Genomic DNA, 27960 nt, shown 5'->3' on the forward strand with positions numbered 1-27960 from the left:
AAGAGAGAAGAGGCGTTCAGATAGATCTCCAGGACTTTGTCTAGGATGTTCTTGCCTTGGATGATCGGAAGGAAGAATCCTAAGTGTTCTCCAGTATCCAGTCAGGATTTAAGCCCCATGACTTCATGAACCCCATGACTATCAGAGGCTTAAACTCAAGAAAATTACTTGCAAAGTTTTTCAAGTGTAGTCTAGGTGAACTCACAGTATAATAAATAAAAATAGCACTGCCTAAGGCTTCAAATTCAATTAAGCCTTCAGCAAAGATTTCTTGAGAAAATTGCCCCCTAAAAATACTACTTTTAAAAGTAATCAATATAATATAAAACCTTAGTAAATTTCCATTTACAATCCTCCCACCTCCAAGTAAGGTCTTACACAACCAAGGCAAGCAGGCAAATTGAAGAATTGAAGCCATTGTTCTTGCCCGATTGTCTAAAAAATTGTCTTATTTCTTTGCTTCGCTTTCTGAGTTTATATAATGATAACAGAAAAGGTTGGGTTTGTTTTTTTTTTTTTTACTATTTTTGAATAGCTGGATCTTTGACAATGCTGAAAGAAATAATTGTCAACAGATAATATTAGCCTTTGGCAGAACTCCTGTTTTTTTATTCAGCCATTTGTCACAGTATAAGGCATGTCCTTCCTGTAAGAACTGACCAGATAAAGCTTCACAAGCACCCACTGTGAGGGAAAGAAGCTGAGAGCTCAGTCATAAAGAGATCTCCCAGATGGCTAGTGCCACACGGTGCACAAAAGCAATTAACAATTCAGGGCAAAGCGTGGTAACTTCCGTAGACTGTGTGTGTGTGACAGAAAAGTTCTATACTCCCTATCTTGCAAAGCAATGAACATTCTTCACTCTTCAACATGAGGAACAGGATATGCAAGCACTGCTCAAGGATTGGAATGGGTGGTCCCAGACATATGGGCAGAGTTAGTTCATGGTGGTCACTTTAGGGAAAAACCATCATGCAACTGGAAGAATTCATCTAAAACTATTCCTGCATTTCACCAGATGCCATCATCCTGGTTTTGATTGGAGACTGAGGAAGTCCCAAATGGGAGCGACTCAAGTTGAAGTAAGAGTGTTTCAAATCATCTGAAATGTTGAAGAATACAAGAGAAGTATTCATACATAAATAAATATGAGGTATAAATGGATTTTTTCTGTGTTGATTAATCGTGCACTTTCAAGTTTTTTGCTTCAGTGACAACATAAAGAAAATTCTTACTAATCCATATAATGATGGGTACTGCCTTTTTAAAACCAACAACCTTTATACCATTAAAACATCACATATTTAACAAAACGGGTTATTTTAGATCAGAAATCAGACAGTAATTCTGAAATTAAAAATTATAATACACAACCCACGTGGATCAGACCTACCACGAATCCTTGATTATTACTGAAAAGAAACACTTCTTTCTCACTTCACATGCACCACACATCTTGCTTGGCGTTTTACCTGCAGAGCTCATTAGCTGTTCACAAGCATGAGAGGTGGTTATATGACTATTCCCATTTTACTGATAAGAAATTTTCACCCAGGTGAAATAACAAACAGCGGGTCATGCAGCTAGTATGTGGCAATCCTGTAATTAGGAGAGGGCATTTTCCCTCTCCTCCATGAGGAAGAAAACAAACAGAAGCAATTAGATCTTGAGTACAATTTTGATAAAGACAACTTGTTACAGATACACACGATAGTAGCATCAGTTATCAGATGGACAGAGGGCAATATCTCTACTAATAATAGTGTTACCTTGAAGTTTGTAACTGCCATAGGTATACTCACGTCCAAGAAAGAGAATGGTTTTAGCAATTTTAAACTATTTTTTATATTTATACTTCAGTATTTCCATTCCATTTCAAATATCTTTCCTGCTGAAAATTTGCCCTGTCTGGATTCTAAAAGGCATCTGGGCCTCAAACTTTATTTAATGGTAAGAATACATAATTGAATATTTAATTTCCCCAAATGGTTCCAAATCATCAAAACATAGAGCTTTAAGTACCCAGGAACACAAACTCATAGAATTTAAGGATTCATGATTCATACACAAAACACTAAACCTTTCAATGAATAACTGTATTGTTGCCAGTTTGGAAGAAATTTTAATTTTGTTCTATTTCAAGAGGAACACAATCAGAATGAAAACAGCCTCACACATCTTCATAGTAGAGTTTGTGAATCACATCCGTCATGTCAGGCTCCGGCTAAATCTTCTGAAAAGTACATTAAATCAGGATGATAATTGTTCAGTAAAATTTCTCCTCAAAGTATAGTAAATATGATTGATTTAGTGTATCATTGAGATTCTACTGAAAAAAATGGCATAAAACAGCAATATTCTGTTGCCATTTTATAACTTGCATTTTTGTAAAGTGACCATTACTATAATGTAGTCAGATTATTATGACAATCTGCACAGATGAAAATATCTCAAAGCCAATATTACATTTTCATCAAGTAAATGACCATGTGTTTCAATAAACACAATTATGAATGTTAATATACCAACAGATTGAGTAATTTGATTTTTCAGCACCAGTGTTTATAGCAGGAAAACAAATTAATCATCTTTGAGGTAACACTAAGGAATTTAAACTTTGAAAGAATATAATCTGCTTCACTGGACTCTTCTTCTATTCTTTGTTTTGCTCAACAGGAATCAAGATTGTGTTCCCTTTTGTCCCCTCCCAAGACCATCTTGCCATTAGGTGAATGTCCTACCCAGCAGCATTATCAATTAGGGCCAGAGAATTTGGAGTGAATCATCTTTGTTTTGATAAGGATCTACGGGACACCTAGATGCACAATAGAAACATCCAAGGAAATGTACTTCTCTCTCCCGTTTGGTCAGCATGGGCAATTCTTGAGCAAGCTACTCTCTACCCTTGCACACCTGTACTCTCTGGACCTCCATCCTCCCCTTTCTATTAGAAGGTCATATGCATTGCCAGGAGGGCAAATGAGGTGTTATGTCATCACTTTACTCAAACACTTTGGCTGTGGGCATGTTTGGCCTTGCAGTGGACATGCAGTTTACAGGGACCTAAACAAAAAACTGAAGAGTCGATGATTAAGACTTTCACAATCAAACCAACAGGGCACTTTGCCCTGCGGTAATAACTGAATCATTAGGTAATGCTGAGGAAGACTATTTTCTAGATGGAGGCAACATTTTAAGACCATTGAAGGGATACCTGGGTGGCTCAGTGGTTGGCATCTGCCTTTGGCTCAGGTTGTGATCCTAGGGTCCTAGGATCGAGTCCTGCATCAGCCTCCCTGCATGAAGCCTGCTTCTCCCTCTGCCTATGTCTGTGTCTGTTATGAATAACTAAGTAAAATATTTTTTTTAAAAATCAAAATTGGGATCCCTGGGTGGCGCAACGGTTTGGCGCCTGCCTTTGGCCCAGGGCGCGATTCTGGAGACCCGGGATCGAATCCCACATCGGGCTCCCGGTGCATGGAGCCTGCTTCTCCCTCTGCCTATGTCTCTGCCTCTCTCTCTCTCTCTCTCTCTCTCCCTCTCTCTGTGACTATCATAAATAAATAAAAATTTAAAAAAATAAAAAATAAAAATAAAAATTAATCCTTACTTAAACATAAAGAAATGTTTCTGTTTTCCATTGCTTTTTAACAAAAATCCTTCAAAAGTAATATAAGATTTCCCTGGCTTTCTAAGAGAGTGTACCAAGGACACTTTAAGCCTTTCCTGAAAATAGTATCTTCAACGTTGAAATGATCAATCGCTGTCTTCCTTGGTGTAGCATGACTGCAAATGCGCATAGTGGAGGTACCTTGGATCCTGATTGGGGGCCTAAAGCAGGGTTTCTTGAAAAGTAAACGTCAAGATCTTTATCTTGGTCTTTTGTTTCAGTCTTTGCTAATGCCAAGAACTCCAGGGTGAAGAAATGCATGTAGAAACTCACCTGGTTAGCAGGTTGGAATCCAGTGGCTGAACCAGCTCAATTAGCTAATGTAACAGAGTAGTGCTGTCCACACTGGTCACCAGTTCTCAGGGTTCTGTCCCCACAACCTTACCTATTGTCTTTCACACCAGTAACTGGTGTCTTCTTATCAGTATCTATGTCTTCTTCCCATTTGCAAACTGAAATTACAAAGAAGGTATGAATGAGAAATGTTCTGTGTCATTTCAAACATTTATTGAGATGTTTTGAAAAGTTATGACTCCTCACTCTGTGAGCAATTTTGCAACATCATTAGATGGAACAGAACACATAACTACACTTCTTTCTCTAAAAGTTGTCTTACTATTGCCTCTTAACAGAATGCCAGATACATTAAAATTTTAATGCTCTAATATTGAGAGTGAGTAGCCTGCATAATGGCTTTCTTATGGATTACACTTTTAATTCTTGGTTTGTTTTTTTCGTTTTTGTTTTTGCTGAGACTCTGTTTTCTTTTTCTTTTTAAGATTGATTGATTTGAAAAAAAGAGAGTGAGAGAGAGAGAGAATGAGCGGGGACAGGGGCAGAGGGACAGGGAGAAGCAGACTCCCCCCTGAGCAGGGAGCCTGACATGGGGCTCAATCCCGGGACCCCAGGATCATGACCTGAGCAGACAACAGATGCTTACCCGACTGAGCCACCAGGTTCCCCAAGACTTTCTATTGTCCATTGATTTCAAGCATGTTTGTAATTGCTCATTGAAGCATTTTTAGAATGGCTGCTTTAAAATCCTTTCCAGATAATTCTAACATCTCTGCCCATCTCAGTGTTCCCATTCATTGATTTTTTTTCATGTGTTTTGAGATCTTCCTGGGTCTTGGTATGATGAGTAATTTTTTATTGAAATGTAGGCATTGGGGGTGCTAAATCATGAGACTGGGATTTGCTGCTGTCATCTTCTTTCTGCTTTTATTTTCCTTTTCCTCCTCCACCTATCATCACTTTATGCTGACATTCAAGTAGAACCAGGAAAAAATAAAAAGTTGGCTACAGATGGAGCATTGTACTTCATGTGTCACATTTAAATTCTCCAGGAAGAAAGGACTTGTCATTAAAGTGCCTTTATGAGCCACAGATGGTGGTAAGGCTGAGACACCTTGCCTTTTCTTTCCATTCCTTGTCCACTAATGTCACTTATTTTTTTGAAGTACCTGAGCAGCACTGCCACTTTCTAGAACTGTCATTCTCCATTTATATTCAATCATAACTCACTAGTGAAGATTAATTGGGGAGGAAAGCAAGTCTAAATTAGGAACCGCCAAAGTACTATTTTGAAAGAAATGCGGGTTTGTGGACTTCAACTGTAGGCTTAATTCAAAAACATGATGAGAACTGTTACTAAGGAAATGTCTTAAAGGGCCTATTTTAAAGCATAGAGACAACTCATTTGTACATTACCAGAAAGTAATGTGCTTTAAATCCTTAACAATAGCTTGTTTTCTTGAGTAGCTTAACCACTGCTTTTAAAATCCTGCTTATTTATTCTCTTAACAAATCTCAAGTAAAATTCGACCCAATCCTCCTCTGAACTTTCACAAATTCTAAAGTAGTGGAATCCAAATTAGAAGCTTCAGTATATGTGGTATTTCCCCTTGAAGAGTGTTAATTAAGCTGCTTTGCACTGTGAGCACTCAGAACTGGTTCGGCACAATAGTTCCATGATCTGCAATCTAATATGATTTTTTTCTGGATGGATCTGTTGCCATAAAGTTTAACATGCTATACGAGCTATTGGTTTGAGTTGGTGGTCTATAAATACTAAGCTTTAGCTCTTTGAATATGTCTTTCTATTTCTATTTTATGGTTAATTCAGATACGCATGGATTAAGCATCTGGTTATACAAAGTGCTTCCAGATACCAGTGGCTCAAAACACTGTTCCCTATACATTTTACCATGATACTATTGAACACATTTATGCTTACAAGTGATTGAGTTGCAAAGTTTTAGTAATCCTATTATAAGACCATGGGTACTACTTTTGGAAAATCTAAAACAGTCTTGAAGAAGAAGTGACTTACTGTTTTGCAAATGGCAGTTGAAATTCAGAGCAAATGGAAAATCAAAGGTAATATTAGATCCATTACACACACTATGCAAGATGTTTATGTGTTGACAGCTTGTATCCCTACCCCCCAGATCAATTTGGCTATTTTACCCACTAATTCTTATGTTTACGATTCATAAAATATGAATATAATTCCTTTTACTGAGAGAAAGTGGAGTATGAATGAAGAAGGGTTGCCCCATTTTGCCTTGAAGCCTAACAGTATAAATTACATGTGCAGAGAAATGGTGAATGTATTGAAGATTACTTGTTTTTTGAAAGCAGAAGCTGTAGTGTATTTTTTTAACTTTATAAGGATTTAGAGGTTGATAATTCATCATACTACTCTGTACCCTCAGTGTGAAACCAACTGAAAAAGAGACACAAGGGTCAAATAGAAATCAAAACTTCAGTTAGGTTGTGTTTCTCTAGGAGGATAGCCCCTTAAAGTCCTGCTTTTTAATAAGACACATAAAAGGGTCATAGCACTGACTGCATACCCTCAACATTTAGAAAATATAAAAATGCCCAGCTGCTCCTGTGTTGAGTTGTTATGCTCTCAGGACCAGATACACAGTACCATCTTGACAGTTACCGCCTAGGAGTCCAATACGGTAGCTGCTCGCCACATGTAACTTTGACTACTCAAAATGTGCTTGTTGTGACAAAGGAATTCTTTTTTTATTTTATTTTATTTTAATTAATTTAAATGTAAATTTAAAAACTGATACTCTGTGGGCGTCCGGGTAGCTCAGTTGGTTGAGCATCTGACTCTTTCATCTTAGGTTGTGATCTCAGGGCCATGAGATCAAGCCTCGAGTCAGAATCTACTTGAGATTCTCTCCTTCTCCCTTCCCCCACCCCAGCTCACACTCACTTGCTCCCTCTCTCTCTCTCTAAAATAAATTAATTAATCTTTAAAAACAAGAGAAAATAATTAATTAACTAATTAATTAATTAAAATTGACACTCAGTTCACTTATTGGAAGACTTTTAAGTTTATTTGAAACCACACTGGTATATGAATCTACCTTTTCAACTGTAAATTGTATGGAATCTAAGTATTAACTCTTTCCCATTAAAAACGAAAGGGCCAAATTAAGAAATATGCTAAGTATAAAGTATATACAAGATTTCAGTCGTCCAAAAAAAAGAGGACCTTAAATGGTTCATTAATTGTTTACATTGGATACATGTTGCTAAGTCATTTTGAATACATGAGGTTAAGGAAAAAATTAAAATTAATTTTTTAAAAATTTACCTGTATCTTTTTGCTTTTGTAATGTGACTGCTGGAGAACCATAGATTGCGTATGTGGCTCACATCATATTGCTATTAAGACACACTGTAGTAGAGAGTGATGTAGACAGACTTACATTCTTGTTGGCAGGTGCAGGTCCTGGTATAGACTTGACTGAGTCTGGGGGAAAAGAAATGAACTAAAAACAGTGGGAGAAAGAGAAAATCTTCTGGCTTTCAACTGCCCTGGAGGCTGACTGGTCTAGGCCCATTTGTATCCCTTCGTGGCTTATAAACCTGAACATAAGTGGAAGAAATCTTCCTTCAAAATCCACCATGCTGCCGGGTGCCTGTTCCTTCCAAAACTGAGGATTTTAAAGTTCTCATTAGCATCTTTGCTTAATGCTTCTCCCCAAAAGTTGCTTGCTTAAAGCTTTTATGTCCTTTTTGGCTTCGATTAACATTAACTATTCAAAGTACAATGTAAAAATCCTCTTTTACCACCTCCTTTTCTATTGCTGCATGACCTGACCTTCCCTGGAAAGAAAAGTATAAAAAAATGAAATTTCTACCAATGCCTAGCCCTCCAAAAATCTTAACACTTATAGTCTGGTGATGACCCACTGATTGGGTCTCTGGATGTTTGAAAAGCAGTTCTTCCCATGTTGATTTGAACATGTTCCTTTTCTAACAAAGGCCTGACTATTTCCACATGGATTCTGAAGCTGCCACAGGAATGAAACTGGCTCTCCAATCTAAATTCCCGGGGAGAGGCTCTCCTGACCTAAATAAAGAATTGCTTTATCTGCCCCAATATCTAAACTCTGCTTGATAGTTTTAGGTCCAAGAAACCACCTGGATCATCAAGATAAGTGCTTTTCTTGATACATCAAGGCACAACATGGCACATGTCTCCATTCCTCAACTGGCCCACTCTGCTCCCTCCTGTTTAGACATGGCCCACTCTGCTACCTCCTGTTTAGACATGGCTCTTAACCTTTACTTCATATTTGAATCACCTGAATACCTTAAAAAAAAAAAAAAAAAAAAAGCCAAGGCCTGGGATTTAGGCCAGACCAACTCCTTGAGGATCTCCCTTCTAAGAAGGACTTCAAAAGTGGTTGGCCAACCGGAGGACTCACTGAATGGTTTAGTATATTTGTCATCACTCTTTATCTTGGTTAATTCACTTAAAGCCTGCAGCCATAATAAAAATACGTAAAGGTCAAGAAGGATGTTTCCTATATTTTTTGACATGAGCTAAACTGAGTAATTTTATTTCTACTATACGGGATTATTACATCTCTTTCTGTATAAGATCAGTGTTAATTTTATTTTTGAACTTCACTCTTAAAATGGATTCTTGCTATTATCCTTTAAGGTTATAGATCCAGGTACCTGAACACCTGAATGTTGCATGTTACATTGCTGTTTGCAAAAGGTTCCAAATGCTGTGCACTCAATTTGACAATCTTTCTTTCACATTTTCACAAAGTTAGTCTGTGACTCAAAATTCTCACCAATTCTTTTATCTAAAGGAACCTGATGGCTATGGCAACTAGATTATTGGGCAGAGCTGGTTTTGTAAGATTTGGATTTGCTAGACAACAAATAGCCAAGAATTTGACATTATGGAAAGGAGGTCTGCTTTCTATTGATGCTTGATGTTAATTGAGAGCAGGAATGCTAAGGATTGCCATGGATATCTGCCTCTAGAAGCTAAACCCCACCTCTCATTTAGAAGCTAAAGGTCAGACATAGAACTCCGACACAATGCAATAAAACTTTGTTAAGCCAGATAAAGCACTAGAAAAATTCGTGAATCCTTAACATTAATGTACATCTCTCATACAAATTATACTTGAGCAAGAGAGACTTGCTGTTGCAGGCAGTTATTGTACCTGTTATTAACATTTAAGTCACACAAGTCAGCACAAGGACATGGACAATACTAAATCCCTTCAGAGATGGTACTCTGAGAAATCTTTCCAGTTCTAACTACACAATATAATATTTGAAAACATCAGCTTTGCACTCATTCCTGACCCACATATGTTGAACTGGACAAGGTATTGCTCTCAAGGACAAAGAATAGACATTAATCAAAGTGAAAATACTTCCAACATGGAAAGGTTGGGCTTTCTATTGTTGATGCTTTTGTTTCCTTAGAGCCTAAGAGCTCCACCAAAAACAAAAAAAAAAACAAAAAACAAAAAAAACAAAAAAACAAAAAAAACACTAGATATTATTGAGATATTTTTAACAAGTTCCTGGATGTATAGGGTAAATTGCATCTCCCTAAAAAGATATGTTGAACTCCACATCCCTGGAACCTGTGAATGTGACTTTATTTGAAAATTGCAGATGTAATCAAGTCAAGTTGAGGTCATTCTGGAACAGGATGGGCCTGACCCCGTGACTGGTGTCCTTACAAGAGGGAAATTCAGACAGACGCTCTGGGAGAACAATTATGTGAGGACAAAGGCAGAGAGCAGAGCATCGTGGCTATAAGACAAGGATCACCAAGGATTGCTTGTACCCACCAGGAGGAAAGAAAGGCAAGGAAAGACTCTCCCCTAGAGCATTCAGACAAAGCATGGCCCTGCTGACACCTTGATTTCAGACTTTTGACCCCAGAATAAGGAGCAAATAAACTTTTGTTATTCTAAACCACCCAGGCAACTTAGGTCATTTGTTATGGCAACGCTAGAAAACTGCTACATGGGGTTGCATCCAACTTCTCTCTTCAAAAACCAAATTTCATTCCTGAATAGAGTATAAAACAAAATGTAAAATCACAAATTAGAAGTTTTAGAAGTGGTCCTGGGTTTAGAAATGCTATAAGATTATTTTTAAAACCATATGTTACCAAGAAGTAGGCAAGTTTCTGCATTAACAATACATAGCTTTGTAACAATTAGCCATCTGTTGATAACACTGTTAGGGATTGACAGCATCTCAATGGAAGCAGGGAAAACAACAGAAATATTATATCTGCCAAGTTCTAGTCATTCGTTATCTTACATAGTAATTTGTTGTCTCATGAGATCACTAAAGAGAGAAAGAACCATGCCGTGCTACAAAATAAACTTCGTAAAGCAGGTAGTTTAATAGCAAATTAATGATGTGCTGACAAGATCAAGAGATGATTAAAAAAAAAAAGTCACAGTTTCTGCATCGCAGCCAACAATGCAGGTCTGGAAGATTTCTCCTAAGAAGGTAATATTTATTTTCTCCAGGGAGCTATTTGAAAACAGAGGATAAGATATTCTAAGATGACTTGTCTTAATGCCAATTTAAAAAAAAAATACACTTTTAGAGTTCAGATATCATTATCTTGCTGTCTTTCTTGATATCATTCTTGATAATGGGCTTCCACATGGTAAAGTCTAAACTCTTTCAATCTTATCTTGGTTTGATGGCTGGTTTCACTGTATTAACAGAATGTCTTAATACAAAAGGGTTTATTATCAAGAATAAAGTAAGTTTAAATGGAAATCATGAAAAGTAAAAGTAGATGGCAAACATTGCCTATAGTAATGGTTATAACATAATTATTAAGATAAACTTTGTACATTAGACAATAAAAGTTTATCTCTCTCTACATATTCCAAACTATATATTTGAATATAATAAATATATATTAGGGATGCCTGGGTGGCTTAGTGGTTGAGTGTCTGCCTTCGGCTCAGCAATCCCAGGGTCCTGGCATCGAGTCCCACATCAGGCTTCCTGTAGGGAGTCTGCTTCTCCCTCTGCCTTTGTCTCTGTCTCTCTCTCTATGTCTCTCATAAGTAAATAAATAAAATCTTTAAAAAATAAATATATATTCAAATATGTATGCAGGTATATAATATATATAAAGCAAATTGGATTTATTTTTAAGTTGCCATAAGGCGGCTTTAATACTTGAGAACTTTCCATAAGAATATAAAGTTCATATACTCAGCCTGAATGAAAACCCTGTATTTATCTCTAGAATCAAACCATCTTTAAGATGATGACAGAATTTCAAGGGTCAATTTGGGGTAAGAGTCTGTGAGGGACCCATTGCTTGCTTCCTTGTAGATTTCTCTCAGGCAGAGAATGCTGATCACAACTGTTTTCACTAGTCTGTTAATCTGAACTCTACCTTAACATCACCCACTAGCTACCCTTATATGTTCCCTTCTCTGTCAACCACGCTTCCTCTAACAGAAAATGAGTGGGAAATACCAGAGAGGGAGACAGAACATGAGAGACTCCTAACTGGGAAAGGAACAAGGGGTGGTGGAAAGGGAGGTGGGAAGGGGGTGGGGGTGACTGGGTGACAGGCACTGAGGGGGGCATTTGATGGGATGAGCACTGAGTGTTATGCTATATGTTGGCAAATTGAACTCCAATAAAAAGAAATTAAAAAAAAAAAAAGGATTTGCACCTCATCTAATCAAAAAAGCCCTGTTCTGCAAGAAAGAACTGAATTTTTAATCCCAAAGACAGAGAGTTTCTGTCAGAGCAGGGACCAGAAATACAGCCTTTTGAATTTAGACCAGTGCCTTTCCAACACAACAGTGACTACTGAGTCATCAGCCCATTCTTTCAGCCAATACTTAGGCATCTACTTTATAGTAGAGGCTGTAAAGGATGTGAAGATATATAAGATCTACCCCATACCTTTATATGCTTCATAGTGTAAAGGGACAGAGAAACCATGCATAAATGAATACAAAATAAGATTATAGATGAGAATCCATGGTTGTTCATTTGCTTAGGGCATTCAGCAAACCTACCGAATGGCTACCATATGCCGACTTCATCCTTCACAAAGGCTGATGATACAAACTGACCAAGGCTTAGCCACCAACATCGAGAGTTTGCATTCCACTTGGGACAACAAGACAATTAAAGCAGCAGGTACATTATAACATCACAGGTACAATAAGAGATGAATTTCCCAAATACCAAGGGAGGCCATGACTGAGACACCTGGCCCAGTCGACAGAATCCAGAAGAAATTTCAAAAAGTAGCATATAAATTAAAACATGAAGGATAGGAGGTATCCAGTATGGAACTCTGTGGGAATGCAGATACAGAGAGACTGTCTTTCAGCAAACCACTTCAAGGCAAATTTGGAAATTGGCACCATCCTTTTGGCCTACCCACCATTAGAAAAAAATATTACCTTCTGTCTCCCTTTCTGATATTTCCCACACATTTCTTCTCCCTTCCCTTATATTCCCTTTCACTATTATTTATATCCCCCAAATGAATGAGAACATAAAATGTTTGTCCTTCTCCGACTGACTTACTTCACTCAGCATAATACCCTCCAGTTCCATCCACGTTGAAGCAAATGGTGGGTATTTGTCATTTCTAATAGCTGAGTAATATTCCATTGTATCACTGAAACCAGTATTGAACTGTATGTTAACTAGAATTTAAGTAAAAAATCTGAAAAGAAAAAAATACAACAAAATTGCAATGGCCACACAACTCTGTGAATATATTAAAATCCACTGAATTACATACTTTAAATCATGTTTTGGCATGTGAATTATATCTCAATAAAGCTATTTTTAAATTTTTTTAAAAGGAAAAAAAAAAGAAAAAAATATTACCTGGCAAACCATGGGAATGCCACGCCTAGCTGTGATGACTACCGTAGATTTAAAATGGAACTAGGGAAACTTGAAAGCAAGAAATTTACCTGAATCAAGTAATCGGATGAGTTTCATGTAATCAGAATGAATTCCCAACCAAGGCTTTCCATTAAAAAAAAAAAAAAAGTTACTTTTGGCATAGCGTGAATCTTCCCTGCCTCATCCTCCTTTGTGGTATTTTCAATTTGAGCACCAATTCCAGTAAAGAGTCATTTGTACCAGTTGCAACTGTACTCCCAGCATTCCTGTCTGTTTGGCTCACACTGTATCCAAGGCAACTTGATGTCAGCCACTTAAAGCCACAAATACATTTGCTATATCGTGCATCTTTTGGGACCATAATTATGCATACTGACAATTTATGATTTGTTATCATTTCCAGAAGTATAGTTCTTTATTAAGTCTGTATGACTAAGGAGAGGAGTTGAGAGGTAGCCTTACATAAGAAGTTGCTCAGGATGGAGTAGTTCAGCCTCAAATCTGTATTACTGAAACTCTCTTCACATCAGGACCGAGCTGGGACCATAACTTGGTAAAAAAAAACAACAACAACAACAAAAAAAACTGTCAATTAAGTAACTCTGGCACCACTCTTTAATAAAATAAATTTTGTAATGTTTTGATATTGTAAAAAAGTATTTGCCACTAATGGCAAAGTAAGTGAACTTAAAAAAAATACACACACACACAGAGTCACTATCATTTGGAGTATTTCCCAAGCCACCAACTGTATATGGTATAGATACCTCTAGGAATTCATGCTCATGGAATTTTTGATGCTAAACAGCCCACTGATAGAAACTGGTTTCCAAAGGTATTATCCAAGAAATTAGAAAGCCTTTCAGTGCAGCCACTTCAATAGTTAGAAGCTAAAAAATTCACAGGAAAAAATAAAACCTTTCAGCAACTCTTCCTGCTACAGTGATCTTGGAGCAATTTACTATGTAGATGACACAGTGCATTTCTGCTTTGTTGCTGCATCAGCATGTCATTTTCAAAATGAAAACAAGTCTATTAAAGTGCACATAAATTGTACAAAGTAGGATGAGAATGTATGGTTTGATCATGAGGTCTTGCTTTCAGATTCAGTCCCCAAAACAGTGTAAATTTAGAAGCAAAAAGGTTTGAGAATATGATAAAAAGGGAAAAACTTTAGGTTGACAACAATATGTTAAGAGAATGAGAATTTCAAGTTGAACTGTTGAAGGAGCTAAATTTATGCAGACAAAGCGAAAAAGTAATGAATCAAGTCTGAGGGGAAACACACCAGCACATCACTGACAAGGGAAGCAAGTGGAACAATAAATGGATATTAATTGCAGCTTGCAAAAAAAAGGCATTGATTTCAAAATAATTAAGGAAAGAAAGTGAAAAAATAAACTACCCTGTGTAGACCAAGTTTTGATCCAGGAGGACATACAAGTCTCTGAATAATGACTTTAGTTATGATTTTGTTTTTCTGGTGGCTTTGCTGAAGGCAGAGACTGCAGAGTGATGGAAAATATAGATGGGGATAATAACTTCATGCCAAGGATAAACTGGTTTGACCCAGTTTTGTACCAGCTCACAATTTAGCCTAGAGTATTTTACATTTCATCGGTTTACCTATTTAATTGATCATTGTGAACTTCTTTTATTTTTAAGTCATCCAATAAATATTTTTTCAGCATCTAATGTGTGCTAAGTGTTTTGCCAGTACTGAGAGAAGCATAAAAAATAATTCACAAAGATCCTATGAGATGGGCATTACTACAGCCTTTAACACACAGGGAGACTGAGGCAAAGCAATGCCCAAGGTCACAGAGCTAGTATATAGCAGAACTGGTATGTTAGTTCAGGTCCTCCAAAAGGCAGATGCCAAGACAGGATTGGTGTGGAAGAGATTTACGGTGTTTGCGTGGGAACAACAACAACAACAACAGCAAAATGCAAGAATTGGAGGAGTCTGGGAAAGTCTCAGATCAACGGATCTGATCTAGCACAGGAAAGAAAGGAAGGGGAGTTGTAGGGAAACTCCTAGACAGCAGTGTAGTTGTGGGACATTATGGCAAGGACAGGCCTGCCATGCCCAGATTGGGAAGGGAGGCCCAGGTGCTAATGTAGTTGGTAAATCCATCGGTCAATTATACCCGCTGCATCAGGCGAGCTGAGAAGCCATTGCCCTGGTGCCACAGCCAGGACCCCCAACTCCAAAATCTGATGCGAGAATGTACATGCTCAGTTGTTAGGTCATCGTGAGCTCTGGACTCAGTATACGATCAGAAAATGCAAAGCTTTATACGTGGCAACCTGTGTTATTATACATACAACCTTTCCATTCTGCGAGCCCCCTTCTGTTTATGTCAGAACTAGAACATCCAAAGCAAACATTATGCTTTTCTTCCATGAAAATAGGTAGAAATCACCTAGACTGAAAAATGGAATGTAAGGAGAATGGGATCTCCATATTCCATTGTACATGCGTATATAGGTGTGTGTACCTCATTTATATATATTACGTTATATACTATATGGGTGTATCACATTTTCTTTATCTATTCACCCATTGATGGACATTGAGGTTGTTCCCATAGCTTGGCTATTGTGAACAATGCTGTAGTGAATATGGGGTATCTTTTTGAGTTAATGTTTTTGTTTTCTTCAGATAAATATTGGGAAGTAGGATTGCTAGATTGTATAGTAGTTCTATTTTTTTTATGAGGAACCTCCTTAATGGCTGCACCATTTTACATTCCCATCAACAGCACACAAGGGTTTCCTTTTCCCACCATCCTCACCAACACTTGTTATTTCTTGTCTTTTTGATAATAGCCATTTAAACAAGAGTACAGGGTATCTCACTATGGTTTTGATTTGCATTTTCCCTGATTTTCCCTGATTGTTAGTGATATTAAGCATCTTTTCATGTGTCTTTAGGCCATTTGTAGGTCTTCTTTGGAAAAATGTTTATTTAGATCCTTTACCCATTTTTTGAATCTGTCTGTATGGGGGTTTTTTGCTATTGAGTTGTAGGAGTTCTTTATATATTCTGGATATTAACCCCTTGTCAGGTATATGGTTTGCCAATATTTTTTGTCATTCAATAGGTTGATTTTTCATTTTGTTGATGGTTTCCTTTGCTATGCAGAATCTTTTTAGTTTGATGTCATCTCACCTGTTTATTTTTCCATATGTTGCCTTTCCTTTTGGTGTCAAATCAAAAAAAAAAAAAAAAGAAAGAAAAAAGAAAAAAGAAAAAAAAAAGAATCATCACCAAGACCAACATCAAAGCATCTACCGCCTATGTTTTGCTTTTAGGAGTTTTATGGCTTAAGGTCTTATATTCAAGTCTTGAATCCATTTTGAGTTGATTTTTGTGTGTGGTGTAAGAGGCCCAGTCCGATTTTTTGCATGTGACTCCAGTTTTCCCAATAGCATTTATTGAAGAGACTGACTTCTCCCCATTGTGTATTTGTAGTTATAAAATTAATTGACCCTATATGTGTGGGTTTGTTTCTGGGTTCTTTATTCTGCTCCATTAAGCAGTGTCTGCCTATTTTCATGTCAATACCATACTATTTGTATTACTATAGCTCTTTAATATACCTTAAAATCAGGAAGCATGATGTCTTCAGCTGTTCTTTCTCAAGATTGCTTTGGCTATTTGGGAGTTTGTTGATTCTACACAAATTTTAGGATTGTTCTATTTTTGTGAAAAATGCCATTGACCTTTTGATAGGGATTCATTGAATCTATGGATTGCTTTGGGTAGTATGGACATGTAACAATATTAATGTTTCCAATCTATGGTGATGAATTTCTTTACATTCATTTGTGTTTTTTTCAAGTTCTTTTATCAACGTCTTGTAGTTTTTAGTGTACAAGTCTTTCACCCTCTAAGTTAAATTTATTCCTGGGTATTTTATTCTTTTTGATGCAGCTGTAAATGGGATTATTTTCTGAATGTCTATTTCTTTTAAAAAAAAATATTTTACTAGAGAGAGAAAGAAGGAAGGGTGGGGTAGAGGGAGAGAGAGAAGCAGGCTCCCCACTCAGGTCATGATCCCAGGATGCTTAACTGACTAAACCACCCAGGCACCCCTTTAATTTCTGTTTCTGATAGTTTATTATTAGTGTATAGAAATGTAACATGTTTTTGCATACTGATTTTGCATCCTGCAACTTTACTGAATTCGCTTTTTAGTTCTAACAAGTTTTTGGTGGAGTCTTTGGGGCTGTCTGTATATAATATCTGTGCTTTCATGTTTGTGTCATTTACATTAGGGAAAGAATGTTCATGAGGTTAAGTGACTTAGTCTAAAGTCCTGCAAGTGGAGGCAAGGTTTGAGTTCAGTGTGTTTGACTTGAAGGCCATGTTCTTTCTCCTGCACGGCCCTTACATCAGGTACTTATGGGCTTGGGCTATACTAGTGCTTTTTCATGCACTCTTGCATTGGAACCTAATACTAACTTTCACTTCACAGCCTGGCGTTCTGGGACTTAAAGAAGCTGAGTGATGGAAAGTGTGTCTGTGCTGCCCACCCCTACCCACACTTGACATGCTCCCCCTTGGTCAGTCACCCCCACAATGCAGGTTATTATAACAGGTTAAGGACTGCTCGCTTGCAGTGCACAGACTTGCCCTCTGTGGTCATTCTACCCCACTCCTATTTTGTCTCTTTGTTCCTCCTGTTTATATTCCTTTTCTTTTCTTTTCTTTTCTTTTTTTTTTTTTTTTTTTTTTTTTTTTTGAGAGAGAGGGAGAGTAGGGTGAGGGGCAGAGGGAGAGAGAGAATCTGAAGCAGGCTCCACGGCCAGCATGGAGACCAACACGAGGCTTGACCTCACGACTCTGAGAGCATGACCTGAGCAGAAATCAATAGTCAGTCTCGCTTAACCAACTGAGCTCCCCAACTGTCTGTATTCTTGAGTTCATTGCTGCCACATTCCTCCTGCAAAGCCCACATGTGTCCCTGTTAGCAATTCCTTGCCTTGAACCTGAGAGAAATCACAGCAGACTGCTTTGGGGATTTATTCAGCCAACCCCCCACAGGGTGGCCCCATTGTGTCTGCCTTGGCAAATCTTTGTCTTGCCTCTCCAAGCTCTGGTGGCCTTTTTTCAGCTCCAGATTTCTTGCTTGGATTAGAGCGACTATCTTCACATGTTTCCTGTGGGGTTTTGTTTTCCTGCATTTTAAAATTCTTTTGCTCACATAAATGAAGCCTATTTTAAAAATCAGCCCAACCCCTAGGGGAAAAGGTAAAGGCAGGCAGGAAAAGAACCCCCCACCCCCTGTACTGCCCACCCAACCCGCTTTTACTATTACAAATTCCACATAGAAATAGGAAAAGTCTTCTCACTCTGTTTCCTAATCTATTGAAATATTACATGAGGCATTATTTTGGCTCTTTTGGAATTTCTCTGTGTTGACATTGCCATACTGCAGATTATCTGAGCCTTTTTATCCTTCCAATACTCACATATCAGATACAACTTTGCAATTCTTATTCTTAGCAGCTGATTATGTTTCTGAAGTCCACACGCACCAATTGCAAGGAAAATACAGCTTTACATCATTCATTACCAATCAGAAAACAAACGGAAATGAATAAGAATAAATATTATTTCATTGATGCTTACTATTTGATGTTTTTATTCTTTTTTTTTTTTTTTTTTTTTTTTTGTGAAGCACAAGAGTGTCTGGCTCGCTCAGTCAGTAGAGCATGCCACACATGATCTCAGGGTTGCAAGTTCAGGCCCCACATCAGGTGGAGAGTACTTAAAAATAAAATTTTATAAAAAAAATTAAATAAATAAGTAAATTGTGAAGCATACTTACCTTTATCTAGAGATCTAAAGCTTCACTAATTGCCCTTCAAAGGGTAGAGGACAGGGTTTATGATAAGCTCTTACAATAAATAAATATTATAGTGGATTCCTGAAAGAATTTTGGTGTTCCTGGCTATGACATTTCTAGTTCAAATTGCTCATGAAGTTCTCTTCACAAAATTGTGCAAGAAGAAGAAAAAGTAAATCTTGATTCAATTTGTTAGTTATACTGTGGAGGGTTTTTATTTATGAGTCAGTAAGAACACACACATTTATTCAATAAATACTCTCTTTTTGGTACAGATCCTATTCTCAATTGCACCTCATTGCAGAATCAGATTTGAGGATGATTTTATGCCTCCGAAATATGTCCATTAGGCAAGCTTCTCATTTGGAACCCATACCATTATAAATATCGAACTGTGGAGCAGGAAAGGAAAGTGAAGAAATAATTAAAACATGAATATGTAGTATATGTTAGCGGATACTGCTTGCATGAAAAATATTTCATATCTCCTTAGATTTATACACAGAAGTGGAGAAAATAGCCAACATAGGTACAGATCAGAGCCTGTGAACATTTAATAAAAGTGCTAACAAAAATTTGAGTTTGATGTTAGATTATCGCTAATGTCCATCAACTGTACTTATTACCATACGTAATAAAAGATAACGTCCTAAGCCTATCCTCATGGACAGAAAGTTCTGTTCCAAAGTGAGATCTATAGTCTTAAAATTAGTGACATTGATTGGCTTTCTTACCACTAAGGGACCCTAAACACAACCTTTGTTAAAATAAAAGAGGAGGACATATTCTTAGCATGCCTTAGGAATTAGCTAGGAAAGATGAAAAACATAAAGATCCTCCTTTTTTAAAAAAAAAAATTTATTTATTTATTCATGAGAAACACAGACAGACAGAGAGGCAGAGACACAGGTAGAGGGAGGAGCAGGCTCCATGCAGGGAGCCCAACGTGGGACTCGATCCTGGGTCTCCAGGATCTGGCCCTGGGCTGAAGGCAACACCAAACCACTGAGCCACCTGGGCTGCCCTAGAGGTCCCTTTTGCTTCAGAATCCTTTCTACTGGATGCTTCGGGTTAACAGACTCAGGGAAAGAACCAAACAAAGTAAACAAATGTGCTTAACACAGTCTTCTCTACTTCAGCAGCAGGGATAGATTCACATGTTGGGGTGTTTGTGGCATCAGATTCCTCCGGGTGACCTCACCTCCCAAAGCAGATGTAAGTGTTAACAAGACACCTAAGAAGAATCTGCCTTGAAAAATATATGTGAGAGTAGAGTGTGGAAGTAAGGAAAACCTAGGGCTAAATTCACCACAGTACAAATCACAGTGTGTCCCTTGGTCATGTCAAGGCATAGCAGAGAATGGGTCCATGTGTTTTATCCACAGTGGAACCAGCTGGATGCCCTCCCAGCACCCCCCTGGGGTGGGTGGGGGAGCTCCCGCTGCCCCCGTGGCTTCCATTCTCCTTCCTCTAGCTCATATTCTTTCTTGTCCTTGTCTGCCCTGCTCTCTCAGGCCATTTTTTCTCTCTTGTTTTCTCTTTCTTTCACTCTCCTTTGGTTTCTCATTTGTCTAACTTGCTACTGAAATTTACTGTGTATTTTCCGTGTTTCTTCTTCTTAATTTCCAAAGCAGATTTGAAGACCACTTGTATTTATATCTGCCAAAGTCAATGTGAGTTTTATTTGCATGTGAACCTCAGTGTGTGTGTGCAAGTGTGTGCGTGTCCCGTAGAGAGGGGGCAAAGCCACTGTCCCCCTTCCAGAATGGGAAGGAGGCTCATCTCTCTTAGTCAGTACCTGCAGATAACAATTAAAGTTGCTAAATGTGTTACCACCTGCTTTACCAAACCTTGGAGTTAAACTGTACAAAAGATAATCTTGGCATCCCTTACCCTGCCTCCATGACTATAATGTGTTAAAATAGCAGCTATGGCTGGTGACATTCCCTGGCTTTGCTCCTATTAAGTCATGAGGTAGAAACAGTACCTTCTATAAAGCCTGAGTGTAGGGCGCTTACTATTCGCATGTTTGGTTTGCTGATGCCCACCAGCCAAAAACCACCAGGAACATGTGAAAGGAAGCAAGGCTTTTGAACTTGCTGCCACAAGTGACTGTGCTCACCATGAGGAACCAGGGATCCTGTGAGTAAGAGATATTTGGGAGAGGACATTATAAGATTTGTCTGATGGTGGGTTATCTGGGGGAGAGTTTAAAGAAGAGAGGATTTGTTTGGATCCAGTGCTATTGGGAAGCCAACACAATGTGATGGTTGAGTGTCTTCATACTGGTTTCCCAGGAGGCAAGAGGGGTCTGCTAGGTGGGTCTGCCATCGGGAGAGAGCCAGAGTCACTTGTGTTAGGCAGAAGAGGGAGCTCTTTGCTCTTATTTTTGTGATCACACCACCTTTGGACAAATTGAGACAAGGTGAACTCACCATTTTTTTGGTCTTGGTTCACCAAGATCCCGGAGTGACCTTGTTTGATTGTTGCTGCTACTCTGGAACCCGTCTTGCTCCACAGCCTCACTGTGACTTACAAGCTGCTAGATGTCAGGGCCTTTTGATTTTTCTTTCCTTCTCAGGTCCTGGAATAAATGAGAAATAATCAGTGAGTCCATGTATAGTAGCCACTACACCCAGTCCTGAACTACATGGTAGGGACACCATTTGGAGAAATATTCATTCATAAAATACCAAGAACAAAAAATACCAACTGGGTGGCTCAGTTGGTTAAGTGTCTGCCTTCAGCTCAGGTCATGATCTCAGGGTCCTGGGATCGAGCCCCACATCAGGCTCCTTGCTCAACGGGGAGTCTGCTTCTCCCTCTCCCTCTGCCCTGCCCCCCTCCCACTTGTGCTCTCTCTCTCTCTCTCTGCCAAATCAATAAAATCTTTTTTAAAAATATAATAAAACACCAAGAACAAAAAAATAATATAAAAGAACATGAAAGAACTAGAAAATACTTCACCAAGATCTGAAACTGAAGTGAATATTCCATCATTCATCAATCTAATACCATGGAAAATTTTAAATAAAAAGTTTTGATGAAGCTCTCAATTTATCTCATAGCTATAAGAAATGTTACAGTCTGAAAGCTAATTTTTATAAATAACCCGTTGATTTTTTTTCTCCTCCTAACTCTGCTGCTGAAGACACTTATTTGAACAGTTGACAACTTTCTTTTTTTCCCAATCACAAATTACATATACTATACTATATATGTATATGATATGTATGCTTAGTACTTTTACTCCTTAACGATAATGAAATCATTAAAAGAATTTAAATGTGGGAAGAAAAGCTTAAATTGGCAGAATGGTTTGACAGGCTCACACCTGTATTTGGGAGCTGCTTGAAGATTCCCGTTTTACACATTACATTAGAAAATTCAAGGGAGCGGCCCTGATGAAAGCGAAGTTTAAGAGGAGTCTTGGTCTTTACCTGCACCGCTTCCTACACTAAGCTCTCTCCTCACTAGATTTTGGGGGGCAACCCCAAGTTTGTCAATGTTGCTTACAACTATGGGGGCCATCGTGGAGCTATCTCTTTCAGTGGAAAGTATAGATTTTCTTTTTCTTTCTGTTTGCGAGAAAAAGATGACACGTGAGGATTTCTCTTTCAAAGAATAGAATCTCTAAGAAAGAGAGATGCTGTTTTTCTTTGAGAAAAATGAATCACCTTTAGGTTTAAAAAACTATAGCAAATAAATAATCCTCACACCTATCTACTGGTGATTAAATGAGCAAAGTACATACTTCTGTGCCTCAGTTCTCTTTTAATTTTTTTTTAAAGATTTTATTTATTTATCCATGAGAGACACAGGGAGAGAGGCAGGGACACAGGCAGAGGGAGAAGCAGGCTCCATGCAGGGAGCCCGATGTGGGACTCGATCCTGGGACCGGGGTCATGCCCTGACCAAAGGCAGACGCTCAACCACTGAGCCACCCTGGCGTCCCTCGGTTCTCTTTTTATAAATATGTGTAGTTTCGATAGATGCTGCCAACAATTTTCCAGATGGGTGGATCAATCTACACCCCTATTAGCAATGGATGAGAATTTCAGCTCCCCTACATTCTTACCAACACTCAAGAGTGTTAGTATTTTTAATATTATCCGTTCTAGTGGAAGCATCCACCTGTGCTTATAGTATGCATTTAGCTAATGAATACTGAGGCTGAGTACCTTTTAATATGTTTACTGACCATACAGATCTCTCTAGTGAAATGCCTATTTAAAGAATTTTGTCCATTTTTTCCCCAATTTTTTAAATTGGGTTGTTCTTCTCTTACAGATTTATTAGAGTTTTTAATTTATTCTGGATAGGAGTCCTTTGCTGAATACATGTACTACAAATATCTTTTCTTGGTCTGTGGCTTGCATGTTTCACTTTTTTAATGGTGACTTTTGATGAACAGCAATTCTTAATTTTGAGGAAATGCATCCATTTTTTATTCTTTTGTTCTTAAATTTATAAATTAGCAAATTTATAGAGCTGCAAACCCATCACCACAATCCAGTTCTTTTTTATTTTTATTCTTTTAAAGATTTCTTGATTTATTTGAGAGAGAGAGAGAGAGAGCACGCACATGTGTGCATGAATGGGGGAAGGGAGAGAGACAGAGAGAGAGTGACAGACAAGCAGACTCCCTGCTGAGCACGGAGCCTGATGTGGGATTTGATCCCAGGACCCTGAGATCATGACCTGAGCTGAAACGAAGAGTCAGGTGTTCAACCCACTGAGTCACCCAGGCACCCCTCCAGTTCTTTTTTAATGCTGTTGAGAAAATCTGCCCCAAGGTCTATATGAAATAATATGGTAATAAAATTTCTCACTGAAAAAAATTATCATCCCTGGCATTTCTTGATATGATAAAAGCTACTACTTATCCCAAAAATAAATTTTTATGCACATATCATAACACCTTTGTAACACATATCATACTGCATAATAATCCTTTGCTTATCTGTCTGACAGCTCTACTGGTTCTGAGACATTTTTATATGGTATTCAAGAGCCTAGACTTAAGAATTAGTCAAGTCTTAGCTCTGCCCTTACTGAGCATTTCTGGATCTCAGTGTCTCCATCTATAAAATGGGTGATAATATATACCTAACAGGCTGTTTCTTAAAGATACGTGAGATTATGTGTGTACAGTGCCTACAACAGAGCTGGACATAGTCTAGATTCAATAAATATTGTCTTTATTATTTTATTTTCAAATCAAAGACATCAAGTCAATTCCTGTCCAGCACCTAACACAGTAGGCATTTGACTCAACCTACCCTCAAGCCAATTGCCTTTGCTAATCATTTACGTTTTCAGCACTTGGTAGTGTTTTTATTTTGTATAAATGTCTTTTTATTCCCTGGAAGGAAGTTACCATTTATTATTTGTCCAAATTTATCTCTTTAGTTCATTTTTTTTTCTGAAAAACATCTGTTAATTCATGTCTCTTTGACAAATATTAATATAGATTTAGAGAGAAATTTATTGAAATTCAATGAATTAAACTTAGCCTATTATTGTCACTCTGAAATATTTTTTGTTTCATATGGGAAGAAAAGATCACTGTGGATTCTTTTTTACATCACTCTGATTTCATCCTGGAAAGAATACGGCAACATATGTCAAATCATTTTGAAAACATACACATTACATCGTTTTCTTTTAAGCCTGATGGTGACAGGCCACACTACTACTGAGTAAATCCTTACCAAGCCGAAGCTTCTGGGCTCAGCTTCAATGTTTTATTTAATATCACCCCCCCTAGTTTCTTCTGACAGGGCTCAATCAAGATGTTCGCTAATACCCTTGCAAATTGCATTCTGAATGGGTTTGCTATCACTGGCGTTTATTCTGTTAAGGTTTTCACAATAGCACACACTCGTATTGGCTTATTACCTACCTGAGTTGTTACTGAAGACACCACCTCTTTTGTCCTCAGTGCTGGTAAGCGGGAATTTCACAACCCTGGGACACTGTAATGAGCTATCTGGTATGATTCTGAACCTGGTAATTTTTTTTAAGATTTTTATTTATTTATTCATGAAAAACGCAGAGAGAGAGAGAGACAGAGACAGAGACATAGGCAGAGGGAGAACCTGGTAATTTTTAAGTGCTTTTGACTTGTAAAATAGCAGATTGATATACTCAGGGATTTTTGACACTTTCTTTCCCGGAGTGAATGACACTCCTGGGATGTTGCTTCATGTAAAACCAGGCTTCAAAAAAAAAAAAAAAAAAAAAAAGAAAGGAAGGAAGGAAGGAAGGAAGGAAGGAAGGAAGGAAGGAAGAAGAAAGAGGGAAGGAAGGAGGGAAGGAAGGAAGAAAAGAGAGAGGGAAGGAAGGAAGGGGGGAAGGAAGGAAGGAAGGAAGGAAGGAAGGAAGGAAGGAAGGAAGGAAGGAAGGAAGGAAGGAAGGAAGGAAAAAAGAAAACCAGGCTTCCAGCATTGGCCAGAGGAGCTGCCATCTGACCTCCGGGTCCTGACAAGGAGCGCGTCATCTGCGCTGGGCTGGCATTCGCACTCAGGTCACCAGCCAGCCCTTGCAAGGAACAAAATAAAGTTATCAAGAGAAAAATTTGCCATGACCCTGCCAGGTGCCACTCAGATATGACAAACTTGCCTTCCTGTTTTTATTAAGGCTTACTAATTCTGGAGAAAGAGAGGTTTTTTTTTTTTCTTTTCCTTTTTTTTTTTTAAATATGTGCTCATCCAAAGGTCAAAACAATTTTAAACAAGGGCAAGCGTGGTCCTGCAATAAAAATGCAGCAATCTAACTGTGCAATAAGTTCACGGAGGGGCCGAGAGAAGTGTTATGTTTACCTCTCTGGAAAGGGCACTTTAATCAAAAGATTGATGACAAGATGAGCTTTGAATTTGTTGTTCTGTTTCTTCTGCATCTGCATGAAATTGTGTCTTTGAAACCATATATCATTGAGATGAGTGAAAGCGCAGAGAGGCACATGCTCTGAAGTCAACAGAAAAATACAGCAGCAGAGCAGAGGGCTTGGCCCACCTTGACAGTCCCCATGCTGGTCATCTGGTAGGAGGTACCAAGTGCGGAAATGGGTAGAGACAGTTGGGGGAACTTTGTCCCCACTGTGACATGCAGACACTTGGGTCTTCCGTACCTGTGTGTTTCCTTAGGTAAGTAATGACAGTCACGGGAAAATCCAGGGCCTGCTGTCTAAACACAGGGTGAAAGATGAAGTTTAAAAGTATAAAAAGCAGTGGTGATGAGATCCAGCTCTCCAGCCTCCCTGTCACCGATGGAATATGAACCTTCCTCTCCTGCAGCATCAGTGCTTGCTCTGGTCTCTCAGCTCCAAAGAAGAGGGCGTTCTTTGGAGTGTGGTCTGCACTTGCCTGCTACAGGCTTGGTTCCTCGCTCTTCGTGGAGGGGGCAGGTACCACTTGTCCCTGCCTGGGCATACGGCTGCTCTGCAGCACCAGGTCCAGAGGATCGCTGCTCACAGGCAAAAGTAACAGTAGGCGAGGTTTTATGCATGGTCAGTCTCCATGAATCATGTAGCAAGATGGGTGGGTGGTGGGCTGTTGGCCGAGATCCAAAACCCTAAAAAAAAAGGACCTGATTGAGTTGGGAGGATCTTGACTCTTAACTTGCATTTGAATTGGTGACCTAATAGGGGTTAGCCCAGTGGGGGTGTGAAAGAAATGGTTGGATGTAGGGACACCTGGTTGGCTCGGTGGTTGAGCCTTTGGCTCAGGTCCTGGTCCGGGGGTTCTGGGATCGAGTCCCGCATCGGGCTCCCTGCTTCTCCCTCTGTCTATGTCTCAGCCTCTCTCTGTGTATCTCTCATGAAAAATAAATTAAAAATCTTGAAAAAACACACACACACACACACACACACAGTTGGATGTATTATGTATGCTTGATCTCAAAGGAGAGAGTTGGTTTACACGTAAGCCCCATGGAAGCATGTGCCTATTTGAAGGCCTGGGTGCTGTGAGTTTTTTGCACAGAGAGCATGAGGACAGGGAGCCAGGAAGAGAGGCTTGGAGACCACCCACCTGGAAGCGTTGGAGCAAACCCTGTTGGGATGACCCAGAGGCAGAAACAGCCGCTGGAGAAGGAGGAGACATCAGGACCAGGAGCAATCAGAACTCGTGACCTCCATGTGATGATGGCTGCAAGACAGAGGGGAGCACTGCTGAGCACCCGATCCTCCTGGGGCATCCGGTAAAGGGAAGGACGCAGGTGGCGCCTTGGCCCTAATGAGGGGTGGTCTCACCATGGCCAAGTGAGCAGAATAATTGGAGGAGAATCCACACCGAAGAGATGGGCAAGAGAGGAACCAGCACATCCGGGCCAGGCCACCCTTCCAAGAATTTGGAAATGCCCAGGGCTTACCATCCAAGAGGGAGGAAGAAGAAGTCATGGTGCGCAGCTCCTGAGAAGGTGGGGCAGGGGTGGGACCCCAAGGATGGCCGTGGACAGGACGGAGGTGGGGGACATTTTAGAGAGCGGCACCTGTGGGAGGCCTGCTTGCATGTTGGCTCTCTTTGATCGCCTCTTTCTCTGTGACATGAGACAAGTTGACTTGTAGAAGAGCCACTGGGAAAGCCCGTAGGCCCCCAACACATGGAGGTGAGTACTTGGATGAGTGCAGACTGCGTGCAGGTGGAGGCAGGTGGGGCTAGAGGAGTGCGAGCCGGGGCTGCAGGCAGAAAGGTGGGCCGGACCCCGGGGGGAGTTAGAGTTTCCACCCACGTGTGTTGAAGCCACGGGCCTGGGTTTGGGGGGCCACGTAGCCCGTGCTGAGCGATGACTATGCAATCTAGCAGGTCCCGAGAAATGAAGATCTAGCAGGGTGGCCCCCGACCTCAGGACAGGTGCAGCCTTAGGAGCAGGTGGACGTGTCCACAGACGGTGACGGAGCAGCCCACGGGCTCCGATGGGAGCCAGGGAGACCCGGAAAGAACTTGAATGGCAAAACAGCATTTGTGTTGTAAAGAATAAGGAGTGATAAGCCTGGCGAGGAAAGGGAACGTGTGTTTTTGGGTGGTGGGAACAAGCGAGCCCTGTTGCTACAGCGTGTGGAACTCACAGAAAACTCGGTGCTGCCGCATAAGGCACTTAGGGCACTTCTGAATCCCTAGAAGCATCAGAGACTCGTGCAGCCAGAAGACACCAGAAGCGGAGATCGTCGATGTCAGTTCCCCAGGTTATGGAGCTGGAAAGAACCTGAGCGAG

At 39.4% G+C, this 27960-nt stretch overlaps 1 protein-coding gene and 1 long non-coding RNA gene across 8 annotated transcripts in view; one reads left to right on the forward strand and one right to left on the reverse strand.

The window, feature by feature from the left end:
• CNTNAP2 (contactin associated protein 2) overlaps positions 1-27960 on the forward strand; it is a 1978697-nt gene that overhangs the window by 1498569 nt on the left and 452168 nt on the right. The window lies entirely within an intron of this gene.
• On the reverse strand, positions 609-13156 carry LOC144285049 (uncharacterized). 2 transcript variants are annotated; one of them, XR_013353451.1, is made up of 5 exons: positions 12955-13156; positions 7290-7448; positions 3944-4122; positions 1473-1629; positions 609-1102 (listed from the first exon to the last, which is right to left on the reverse strand). It is a non-coding gene; the product is annotated as an uncharacterized LOC144285049 (long non-coding RNA). The 2 variants fall into 2 exon arrangements; XR_013353450.1 differs by lacking the exons at positions 609-1102; positions 1473-1629 and adding an exon at positions 2100-2233.

This window comes from Canis aureus, chromosome 15, assembly GCF_053574225.1.
Source record: "Canis aureus isolate CA01 chromosome 15, VMU_Caureus_v.1.0, whole genome shotgun sequence".
NCBI classification, from domain to species: Eukaryota; Metazoa; Chordata; class Mammalia; order Carnivora; family Canidae; genus Canis; species Canis aureus.